The sequence below is a fragment of the Nanorana parkeri genome, unplaced genomic scaffold (genome assembly GCF_000935625.1).
Source record: "Nanorana parkeri isolate BGI_ZX_2015 unplaced genomic scaffold, ASM93562v1 scaffold1711, whole genome shotgun sequence".
Classification (NCBI taxonomy): Eukaryota; Metazoa; Chordata; class Amphibia; order Anura; family Dicroglossidae; genus Nanorana; species Nanorana parkeri.
Window position 1 is genome coordinate 242,999 of NW_017307979.1, and position 12,202 is coordinate 255,200.

The 12,202-nt window shown below is 47.4% G+C and overlaps 1 protein-coding gene across 1 annotated transcript in view; it reads left to right on the plus strand.

The window, feature by feature from the left end:
- Window positions 1–12,202, plus strand: part of LOC108799385 (kelch-like protein 4) — a gene marked incomplete at its 3' end in the record, with an annotated part of 82,504 nt that overhangs the window by 10,879 nt on the left and 59,423 nt on the right. The gene's annotated exons all lie outside the window — the stretch shown is intronic.

Sequence of the window (12,202 nt, forward strand, 5' to 3'; positions counted from 1 at the left end):
TCAGCTACAAAGCAAATACAAATGTATATTTAGGAAGGTCCGGCTCTGCAAAGAACATGCCGAAGATCTGAGATTTATCCATTACACCACCCGGGAGGTGCACTGAATCCATCACATGGCAAGCAAGCTCACAGTGTTGCAGAGCAGAGTTATACAATGTGGAAAAAGATTTACATTTATATATAAAGGCCGCCATCGCTGAGTACCCAGTAGTGGAAAAACCCGCTGATGTGTCTTTCATTTAAAGGAGATCTCTGACCTAGATGGGGGTCAATGGAGGCTTATATATGTTGGCACTGAATGTGTTATTGATATTAAACCCAACTGAACTATTAGGTTGTATCAGCTATATACATTCCGGGCGCATCAAAGCAAAATGGTGTTCAGTGTCTTAGAGTTGGTTTTCTTTGTAAAGCAGCCACAACCTGAGTAGAAAAGCCTTTTCCTGCCAGCATGCAGCAGGGAAGGACCCTTGCTCTCTATGGGGAAGCAGTGGAATCTCTGCAGAGGTCTGGCACACCCCCTGCTGAGCCAGACCTAAAACTCACCAATCAGCACGGGGCATGAGGTTATTGATTGGAGGGATGTAGCTGTGACTCAGCAGAGGGTGTGCCAGACCTCGGCAGAGGGACCACCACTTACACACACAGAGCAAGGGTCCTTCTCTGCAGCATGCTAGCAGGGCACGGGCTTTTCTACTGAGGTTGTGGCTGCTTTATAAAGAAAACTCTTAAAGGAGAACTATGCGGTTAAGGCTTTTCCCCATAGTTCTCCTTAGGGTAACGGGAGGACATAAACTAGCCTCCTCCCGTCACCCTAAGCTCAGTATATAGGGAGCTACAGCTCGCCGTATACTGAGATGCCGCAGCCGGAGCGGATCCCGACATCGATGCCTGGATCTGCCCAGCTGCGTGAGTGACTATCTAGAGGCAGAGCCAGCTGTACCCGCCGCCTACTCCGTCCATTCCGCCTGTCAGCGCTGGCGGAAAGTGGCGTAACCAGAGTTCTGGGCGCCCGGGGCAGAATTTTTTTTTCCCCCCCCCCGTTATATAAACAACCACTGGAACTGTATCCTGCACCTCCCCCCACACACACATGTTTTTATTTTAATTTTTTTAAATTTTAATATTTTATTTTTTTAGAAACTTTTTCATTTTTTTAAATTAATTTTTATTTATTAATTAATTTTTTATTAAATATTTTTATTTTTTACTTTACTTTTAGGGGCTTTGGGGAAATATTGGGGGTCTAAACAGACTCCTAATATTTCCCTTTAAAAATAGAAAAAGAGATTGAGGACACAGAGTCCTCAATCTCTTTTTCTGTGTCCCCTGTTATCAATGAACAGGAATCCTTTATGAGTGTTCCTGTTCATTGATAACATGGTATGTTTACTATAACTACAATTATGAATGAACAGGAGGAGATGTAGATCACTCCCATTCATTCATAATTGAGGATATAGTATACATACCAGGTCCTCAATTATGTACAAACACTCAGCGATCACTGATCGCTGAGTGCTTGTACCCGTTCTCCTCTCTGACACACACTGTCATAGGAGGCTGCAAGAGGAGAGCCCAGCCTCCTGTGACAGCGCTGGCTGTCTCCGCCCCCACACCGCTCTGCTGCACTGTGATAGGCGGCCGAGCGGTGTGGGAGGAAAGACACCGGCCGCTCACAGCGCTCGTCCCGCAGCGCTCGGCCGGCTATCATTTTCTCTGATTCCTTTCATCCCTGCTGGGCACTGCTCTGTGTCCCAGCGGGGATGAAAGGAATCACGGCCGCGCCGACAAAACGGCAGGAAAATGTCACTTTCGGCATTTAGCCGAAAGTGCCATTTTCGGCCGGCGCCCCCTCCTTCACTTTTCGCCCGGGGCCCGCGCCCCTGCTGCACCCCCGGTTGTTACGCCACTGCTGGCGGATCGGAGTGGGGAGAGGGGAATCCAGCCCCTCCCCTGTCACGGCAGAGAGCCGTGACAGGATAGAGAGGTGAGCGAGCGCCGGTATGTGTTCCCTCACCTCCCGATCTACTGAGCCGACCTGTGACAGTCTCATTGTCACAGGTCGGCTAGTACTATGAGGTGAGTGAAAAGCCCCTCCCCCCTCATAGTTCTCCTTTAACACCTTGAACATCTTTTGTTTTGATGCATCACATTAAAGTAGCCGCAGTCTGAGTAGAAAAGCCCGTGCCCTGCCAGCATGCTGCAGAGAAGGACCCTTGCTCTGTGTGTGTAAGTGGTGGTCCCTCTGCCGAGGTCTGGCACACACTCTGCTGAGTCACAGCTACATCCCTCCAATCAATAAACCTTATGCTCCATGCTGATTGGAGAGCTGTAGCTCTGTCTCAGCAGGGGGCGTGTCAGACCTCGGCAGAGGGACCACCACTTACACACACAGAGCAAGGGTCCTTCTCTGCAGCATGTTGGCAGGAAACGGGCTGTTCTACTCAGATTGTGGCTGCTTCATAAAGAAAACCAACTCTAAGACATTAAATGACACATACGGTGCAGCCATATAAAAATAAACTTTTTTTTTTCTGTAGCGCACCTAATTGTAAGTGTCCCGTATAAAAGATCCCATAACTGCTCATAAAACTGATATTAGGTAACTTCTCCAGAGTCTCTCCCATCCTCTGTAACTCTTTACCCCAACCTGTCCGTCTATCTCCCACCCTGACTGCCTTTAGGCGATCCCTTAAGACTCATCTCTTCAGATCCCACCTCAACCTAACCGCTCAATCCTTCATCCCCACACAGCTTCCTCCTCATGTATCACATGCCCCTCCCTTTTAGATTGTAAGCCCTCAGGGGCAGGGCCCTCCTTACCATCTTGTCTTGAATTGTATTGTGATTGTAATGTCTTCCTTATATTGTAAAGCGCTGAGCAAACTGTTGGCGCTATATAAATCCTGTGTAATAATAATAATTATTATAATAATCAGCGACTGATAAAACAGATTTCATGTTCCAGCAGTTGCTATTTTTGAATATCTGGAATATGACGCAAATATTATTTTTGGGGCGGCTTCGTGCCAGTATTAGCCAGTATACAGTAAGTAAATGGAAGGAGGAGATATGAGTCCTAAGACTTCAATATAATTCCTGGTGAATCCTCCGGCCCTGACACATAAAGCTGCAATATCACTTAAAAAGTGCTTAATATTAATTAGAGAGGAATTCCGGGCAAAATAAAAAGAAATCCACATGTGATGCAATCTGTTAGGTAGCATTTACAGAGCAGTTTTTGTTTCTCTGAGTCCCCCTGTAAATTAGTTTTACTAGCGGCTGATTCTGCCAGTAGATCTGTTATTTTCTAATGCTTGTAACAGGGTGACAACGTTGTTGTTTCGGCAGTAAAATCACTCAGTAACATTGTCACCCTGTTTTTTTTATGCTTTGATTAGTACTGCTTTCTTAAAAATGGGCGTTTAAATGGGTGTTAGTGTAGATAACACTTTACTTTTTAATTTGTCCAATTTAAAATGACACCAAAAAAAATGACGATTCTGGTACAAAGTTATTTACAATTGAAATAAAGTTTTCATTTTCTACTTTGCCCCCTTTTTTTATAAACACTACAAAAAAAATGAAAACAGTTACTTTGTATCTCTCTATCTCACTCTGATCAATGTTTATATACAATGTTACTTTGTATCTCTCTATCTCCTTCTGATCAATGTTTATAAACAATGTTACTTTGTATCTCTCTATCTCCCTCTGATCAATGTTTATAAACAATGTTACTTTGTATCTCTCTATCTCCCTCTGATCAATGTTTATAAACAATGTTACTGTGTATCTCTCTGCAGCTAACACGTTTTAAGCAGTTTCAGCAACATTTTTTCCCTTTAATAAGAAGGTTTATACCAAAGCCTACTTTAGGAAGTGGCATCGGCAGTGTAATACATTTTTCCCAAACCCTGTAACTGTTACATTTGCTGGGCGCCATGGCCTGTTGAAGGTCGTAAAACACATAATGGTTCTAATGGAAGAATCAACTGGTAAAAAGATATGATACAGGAGGGATTTAGAAAAACAAAAATGTGTTAATGCTGCTGAAAGACTCCAATATTCAGTATATGTCATTTTGAATTATGTCCATAGATACACTTTAAGGTGTGCTAAAATTAAATACAATTGGTTAATCAGGGCCTGACATGCAGACAGGTTAGACTGGCGAACCACAACGATTGCCAACTTTGTCTCCACCAGATGCCACAGACGCATTCATAGGGATGAGGCCATCGTGCTGCGCACCGCGGTGCCGGAATTCAGACCTCTGACGAAGTGTTAGTTTGCTCCGGGGTGAAAAGCCGCTGGAGCTGAACAGCTGGTGGCTGGGACGGCAGAGCCATGAAGGGTAACAGGGGACAGGCGCTGCTCTTCGTCTCATTGCACGCGGTTTTATTTGGTAATCAACTATCAATGGCCCCCTCAATGTGCAGAGTGGAGGGCACGACGCCCGCAGCCAAGGACGCATGGAGAGGACTTATTTCTTCATAATTACCTTGGCAGAGCTCAGGGCGAATGAACCATTGACTTAACTAATCTCACAATAGCCGCGGTGCAGTCATTTCATCACAAAGAACAACCTCAGGTGGATTCCGAAAGTAGAATTCAGAATAAAAGTCGGAGAACTATTCTGGCATTTCTTATATTGAAGACAAATGTATCACATTAATATACAAAGCACGTTCGGCTCGGGTCGGACGTGGGTATGAGGCGAGCCCGGCCTGTTTGCAGACCCGCCAAACGAATTCCACATTTCACCAACCCAAATTCCCGGCTGCTTTAATTTAAACAGACAGTTGGGACTCCTGGGTGACATCATTGACCAAATGTGATCATTTGTTTTTAAATATGCATTAAAAATACAGTGTGGGGTGTGCAGAGCCATTCACTTTGGTACCCAACCTACCTAGGCAGTGCGCCGCAAAGCACTCGCATTGTGGCCAGAGGTGAACTATCTTTGCGTTGTGGCGTGATGCATTCAAAAAAATGGTGCATGCCCGCTTTTATGTGTGTTTATTATTATTATTATACAGGATTTATATAGCTCCAACAGTTTGCGCAGCGCTTTACAATATAAGGAAGACATTACAATCACAATACAGTTCAAGACAAGATGGTAAGGAGGGCCCCGCCCCTGAGAGCTTACAATCTAAAAGGGAGGGGCCAGTGATACATGAGGAGGGAGCTGTGTGGGGGATGAATTGTTTGAGAACGTGAATGTTCAGTTGTTAGGTTGAGGCGGGATAGGCTTCCCTGAGGAGATGAGTCTTAAGGGATCGCCTAAAGGCAGTCAGAGTGGGAGATAGACGGACAGGTTGGGGTAGAGAGTTACAGAGGATGGGAGAGACTCTAGAGAAGTTACCTAATATCAGTTTTATGAGCAGTTATGGGATCTTTTATACGGGACACTTACAATTAGGTGCGCTACAGAAAAAAAAAAGTTTATTTTTATATGGCTGCACCGTATGTGTCATTTAATGTCTTAGAGTTGGTTTTCTTTATGAAGCAGCCACAATCTGAGTAGAACAGCCGGTTTCCTGCCAACATGCTGCAGAGAAGGACCTTTGCTCTCTGTGAGCGAGCAGTGGTCTTTCTGCAGAGGTCTGACACGCCCCCTGCTGAGACAGAGCTAGAGCTCTCCAATCAGCATGGAGCATAAGGTTTACTGATTGGAGGGATGTAGCTGTGACTCAGCAGAGTGTGTGCCAGACCTCGGCAGAGAGGGTGGGAGCAACTCTAGTGTTGCATTGACATACCCTACAAATTAACATCCTGCTCAATGCAATGTATACTAACATGCATGTGCAATGCACTGGTATGAAAGGGACTAAACCCAATCACTGTTGTCCTCCTTGGCACTGTAACCATCTGCACCCAGCACCCCCACCCTCTTCAACAGGAGCCATCATGCAACTGGCCCAGCAGTCGCCATTAGATGATCAAATAGTGCATACACATCCAACAAAATGTGGCTCAGCCATCAGAGAACCGCCATCTGAGACTGAGCACACCTGCCCCAGGGACGTACAGCAGTTGTCCCTATTCCCCCGCTGGTCAGAGGTGGCACTGCAGAAGGTCGCTCCCGGTTAGAGCCCGGCTGTAGATAGGTGACTTCTATAACATAAAACTGCCCACGCATTGTAAATCCGCACAGTGACATCATTTGTCTAAACGCTGCCTATTACCGCACAGTCTTCCCTAATGTGCCAGCGCTGCAACCTGCAATATCCAGATAAATAGCTGCAGGTAAATCACACATCACGAATGTTCTCTAATAAAACTGTAGAATCAACGTTTTCTTTCTTCCTCTGGCTGACAAATTTGACTTGGAGTCTTAGTCATGAGACACGCTGAGCCGAAATACAGAGAGAATGAGAAAGACAGATAGATTATGGATAGATAGATAGATAGATAGATAGATAGATAGATTATGGATAGATAGATAATGGATAGATAGATAGATAGATAGATAGATAGATAGATAGATAGATAGATAGATAGATAGATAGATTATGGATGGATGGATAGATAGATAGATAGATAGATAGATAGATAGATAGATAGATTATGGATAGATAGATAATGGATAGATAGATAGATTATGGATAGATAGATAGATTATGGATAGATAGATAGATAGATTATGGATAGATAGATAGATAGATAGATAGATAGATAGATAGATAGATAGATAGATAGATAGATCGATAAAATGAGGGAGATAGAGATCTCCATGGGAAGTTCAATGTTATATATTTTTCCCTTATCACCTCATCTACATAATTCCCCCGATCTGGTGCCCCGGGCCGGGCTCTTGTCATGTGCGCTCTGCGTTTGATGTGATGCCGCGGCGTCGTGTGCGGGTACCACAGCAGATGCGATCGGATGTTGTCAGGTTTTTTATTTTTAGACCGACAGAAGACAGTAAAAAGGTTGCTCGCCTGCTGTGAAAGAAATATGCAGAGCAGCTGCCTGGGGAGGATTCCCAGCGTGCACCTCTGCGCGGCGGAGGTAGAACATCCCCGGGCAGGCTGTAAGTAGAACTTACTGTAAACAGGAATTAGATTTTCGGAGGATCCTCGGGATGGAAAATCTGCTGAGGAACTGGGGAGAGATGAGTGCCTGGAGGGCAGGGTCGAACTGGGCCTGGAGGCAGGGTGGCAATTGCCCCCCAGGCCTCTATGATGCCCCTTAACAAAGACCGCCGCAGCAGCAATCTCTCAATTCCACTGCTGGTAAAATGGGGAAATGTCCCTAAAGAGTCTGACCCCACCCAAGAGCTTAACCATGCTACTGATGGTGGGACAAAGACACAAACGCATGTGGTATAGAATATAAATCTTGTGCTCTTCAGCTCCCTTGTGCTACATAAAACCTGGGCAAAGGTCACGTGGTATCTATCCATCAGAAGCACTGTGAGTGTTTCATACTATTCGAGACTGCAGAAGGTTTATTGTAATTAATCAGATTTGTAGGCGGTGGAGCATAGCAGACCAGACAACTGTGGGTTATACTGGAGGCTGCATAGAGACACAGAGCCACACTGGAGTCACAAGGGTGCACAGGGGGCACTTGAAGACACAGAAACGCTCATGGGCACACTAGGGGTCACGGAAGCGTTAAGGACACACTAGAGAGATAAAAGTACCCAGGGGCCACAGAGGTTACTGGAGCCACTGGAGAGCAGAGGGGTCACTAGAGACACAGGGGTCACTGGAGACATAGAAAGCACTGGGGTCCCTGGAGTGCACAGGGGTCACGAGAGACACTGTAGCACAGGTGAGTGAGATAAGAGGATTAATAAGGCTCAACCACTGTGCATCACTACTAAGCAGGAAGCAAGAAGTAGTACTGGGAGCTCCAATATGGCTGCCCCCAATGCATCCATAAATACACCAAGACAAATAATGGAATGGAAACACACTTAGCAAAAAACAACAATTCCCTTACCACTCTATCACAAGCTAAAAAACAGTACAGTGTCCCCCGTTTCAAGACACAACTTGGCTGTGAGCGAAATTTCCCCTGAGGCCCCGTAAATGTCATCTGTGCGGTCTGTGCCGGGACTAAATGTACTCAGTCAGGAATTTCCCCTTCCAAAATATAATCTATCCTCACCATGAATGGGGGAAAAAGTCCTGTACGCAGCATTTCCCACCACTGATGTGGATGTTCGGTACCTACCTACCCAATGGGGTCCTTGGAAAAAGCACCAAAAACGCACAATGGCGAACCGAGCCTTACCGCACATGAAAGTTGTTGTTTTCCGAGAGTCTAGCATGGCGGGGTTGTTTGTGGAATGAACTGTACAGAAAAGTGTTATTATTTTCCCAGCTGCTCTCCCGCCTCCTCTCGTCTCCGCTCCTCTCTGGAGAAATACCTTTTATCGGGGAGCTCGGCTGTCACAATCTACAAGACAAATAGAACGCTGCGTTTCATTATTTCAGACGGAGCGCATGTATTCCGCTCCGCGCCCAACGTTTTTCGGTATTTAATGACCTTGCGGATCGCCTGTGCAGTGTAGGACTACTTCTGGCCGGTGTAGGACCCCCGATGTCTGCTAGAAATGAGGAATTAAACCATAAATTCATCCTGAAATTCCTCCGCAGTTCAATGTTTATACAGAAGAAGGTATTTGTGAAGATGTTGGAGTTCCTGATAGGAATCCAAAATCATACGGAGAATAATCTATGTAGACGATATGGTTTTTGTTTGGGGAACCTGAAGAAGACCTCAGCCACTTAGGGCCGCAATGCGATTATGCCTGCGGACCGGTGCGGTCAAAATGCTGCAAGCACTATTTTGATCGCACCGGAGGGCAGGCATAATGTGCCTTGCAATCCCGTGCGGCCGATCACATTGCGGCCGGAGGGTGTGGCTACGGTGCCATTTACTTCAATGGCCCGTCACGCCCCCTCCTGCCCCACAACAGACTGAGCTGGCCGCAATGCGAGTCAGTGCATTCTGGCCAGAATCGGGCCGGAACGCACTGCATCTGGTGTGAACGGGCCCTTAATGAAATATCAGAAAAGGACAAAGATGTCTCCATCCAAGCAAAGCAGACAGAAGGCATAGTTGTAACCAGGGACAGATTTCCCACAAGGCCTGGCCTTGGGGCAGCAGGGAGTAGAGGGGCAGCAAGGGTGTGGAATTCCTATCGCCTGACGCCAACATGCAGTTCCGGGCGGGTAGTTTTTTTTCTACATTTAGCCCTACTTTGGGCAAAATGTAGAGTAGGGAAACAACCGCTCGTTTTGTACAAGTGATTTCGGCGATGTCGCCGAGATCACTTGTATGCAGCCTGCCGCCAATCTCCCCGCCGGACGCCTCTTTCCAGAGATGCAGATCCTCTCTTCAGGGTGGAGAGCGAGGAGCAGAGCGGAGAAAGTCCATTCTCCGCTCTGCTCCGTGTGAACACTGACATGGGAAAGATGCACTCGCAGCCTGGGAGGAAACAGTGAGGAAAATAATTATTTGCTCCCCTGCAGATGACAGAGAAATGAAAGGTCTATAATTTTTATCATCGGAGACAGAACATCAGCCAAACATCCAGAGAAGTCACATGACACAAATGTTATAAATGGAGTTGCAGTTCAGTGAGTGAAATAAGTATTTGATCCCCAAGCAGAACCTGACTTAGTACTCGGTGGGAAGCCTTGTTGGCGAGCACAGAGGTGAGACTTTTCCTGGGGGAACCCTTGTTGGGGAGCACAGACGTGAGACGTTTCCTGGGGGAACCCTTGTTGGCGAGCACAGAGGTGAGACTTTTCCTGGGGGAACCCTTGTTGGGGAGCACAGAGGTGAGGCGTTTTCTGGGGGAACCCTTGTTGGGGAGCACAGAGGTGAGACGTTTCCTGGGGGAACCCTTTTTGGCGAGCACATATGTGAGACTTTTCCTGGGGGAACCCTTGTTGCTGAGCACAGATGTGAGACTTTTCCTGGGGGAACCCTTGTTGGGGTGCACAGAGGTGAGACGTTTCCTGGGGGAACCCTTGTTGGGGAGCACAGAGGTGAGAGGTTTCCTGGGGGGACCCTTGTTGGGGAGCACAGAAGTGAGACGTTTCTTGGGGGAACCCTTGTTGGGGAGCACAGAGGTGAGACATTTCCTGGGGTTGGTTGCCAGGGTTGCACACATCTCAGGTGGGATTTTGGTCCCTTTACAGATCTTCTCTCAATCCTTCACGTTTCTTGGCTGTCGCTCGGCAACTCGAAGTTTCAGCTCCCTCCATAAATGTTCTATAGGATGAAGGTCTGGAGACTGGCTGGGCCACTCCATGACCTTCATGTGCTTCTTCTTGAGCCGCTGCTTTATTGCCTTGGCGGTATGTTTTGGGTCATTGTCATGCTGAAAGACCCGTCCACGACCCATCTTCAGTGTTCTGGCTGAGGGAAGTAGGTTCTCATCCACGATTTTACAATACGTGGCCCGTCCATTGACCTCTCAATGCGGCAAAGCATAATGTTTCCCACTCCAGCCTGGACTGTAGGGACGGTGTTCTTAGGGTCATAGTCAGCATTGTTCTTCCTCCAAACACGGCGAGTCGAGTTAATGCCAAAGAGCTGAATTTTGGTGTCATGTGACCGCAGCACTTCCTCCCAATCCTTCTCTGAATCATTTACATGTTCATTGGCAGACTTCAGATGGGCCTGTACATGGGCCTTCCTGAGGAGGGGGGTGGGCCTGTACATGGGCCTTCCTGAGGAGGGGGATGGGCCTGTACATGGGCCTTCCTGAGGAGGGGGATGGGCCTGTACATGGGCCTTCTTGAGGAGGGAGACTTACCGGGTGCTGCAGGATCTCAATCCATGGCGGTGTATTGTCAATGGTTTGTTTGGTGACTGTGTGGTCCCAACTGCCTTGAAATCATTCACAAGCTCCTCCCGTGTAGTTCTGGGCGGATCTCTCACTTTTCTCATGACCATCCTCACCCCATGAGGCGAAATCTTTGCATGAAGCTCCAGACCGAGGACCATTGATGGTTATTTTGTATTCGTCCTCCCAGAGCTTCTTGCTGATATTCTTGTAGCCCATTCCAGCCTGGTGCAGGTCCACGGTCCCCGACCTCCTCTGACAGCTCATTGGTCTTGCCCAGGGTGGGGGAGGTGCAAATGGAAGAAAGAGATTCTGTGGACATGTGTCTTTTATATACATAACGAGTTGTTGTTAGGAGCACCTTCTTAAAGTGACAGGACTCATCTGTGTACCACATGGTCTGTGGGAGGAGCCAGAATGATTGCTGGTCGGTAGGGGGATCAAATACTTATTTTACTCCCTGAACTGCGACTCCATTTATAACATTTGTGTCATGTGACTTCTCTGGATGTTTGGCGGATATTCTGTCTCCGATGATAAAAATTATAGACCTTTAATTTCTCTGTAATCTGCAGGGGAGCCAATCATTATTTTCCTCGCTGTACGCTGAGTTCAGTCTGTGAACGCTGCGCTCTGGTGTATGTTGCTTTGCGTTGATGATCTCTGGCTGACATGCTGCTTTTAGCTGGAGAGATTCACACTTATGTCATCCTGGATGAAGGCGCTCGGCTGAAGAAGTTCTCTCCAGAGGCCACTGCTAAGTGCTTGGAGAATCGTATTTTATTTACTGTTTATATCTCCATAGAGGAGCTCACCAATACCATCTCCTGCAGAATGTCCTCAGTCTCTGACCATCTCCTGTACTATGTCTGCAATCTCTGACCATCTCCTGTAGCATGTCTGCAGTCTCTGACAGTGGCGTCACAAGGGGGGTGCGGGTGGTGCGGCCCGCACCCGGGTGACACCATTGGAAGGATGACGCCAAAATAACTGACATTCATTTTGGTGTCACCCCCTCTGAAAAGTCAGGCGCTCGGTCATGGACCGAGCCCGACAGCCAGGCACTTGGTCATGGACCGAGCCCGACAGTTTTCGGGAGAGAGGAGGGGACCCGGCGGCATACCTTATTCCGCCGGGTGACTGTCCCCTCCTTTCTCTGCCGGCGTCCATCACCAAGATGGCCGCCGGCATGTATCAATAAGGATGATGTCACACGCATGTTCGATAAAATCACATCGGGGTGTCACCCGGTAACCGCTCCGGGCGTCACCCCGCCTCGGGACGCTTCTGGTCTCTGATCATGTCCAATATTCTTTATGCAATCCACGCCGAGTGTCTCCTTGGAGCCCCCTACTGGAGGGGGTAGCACCGGCCG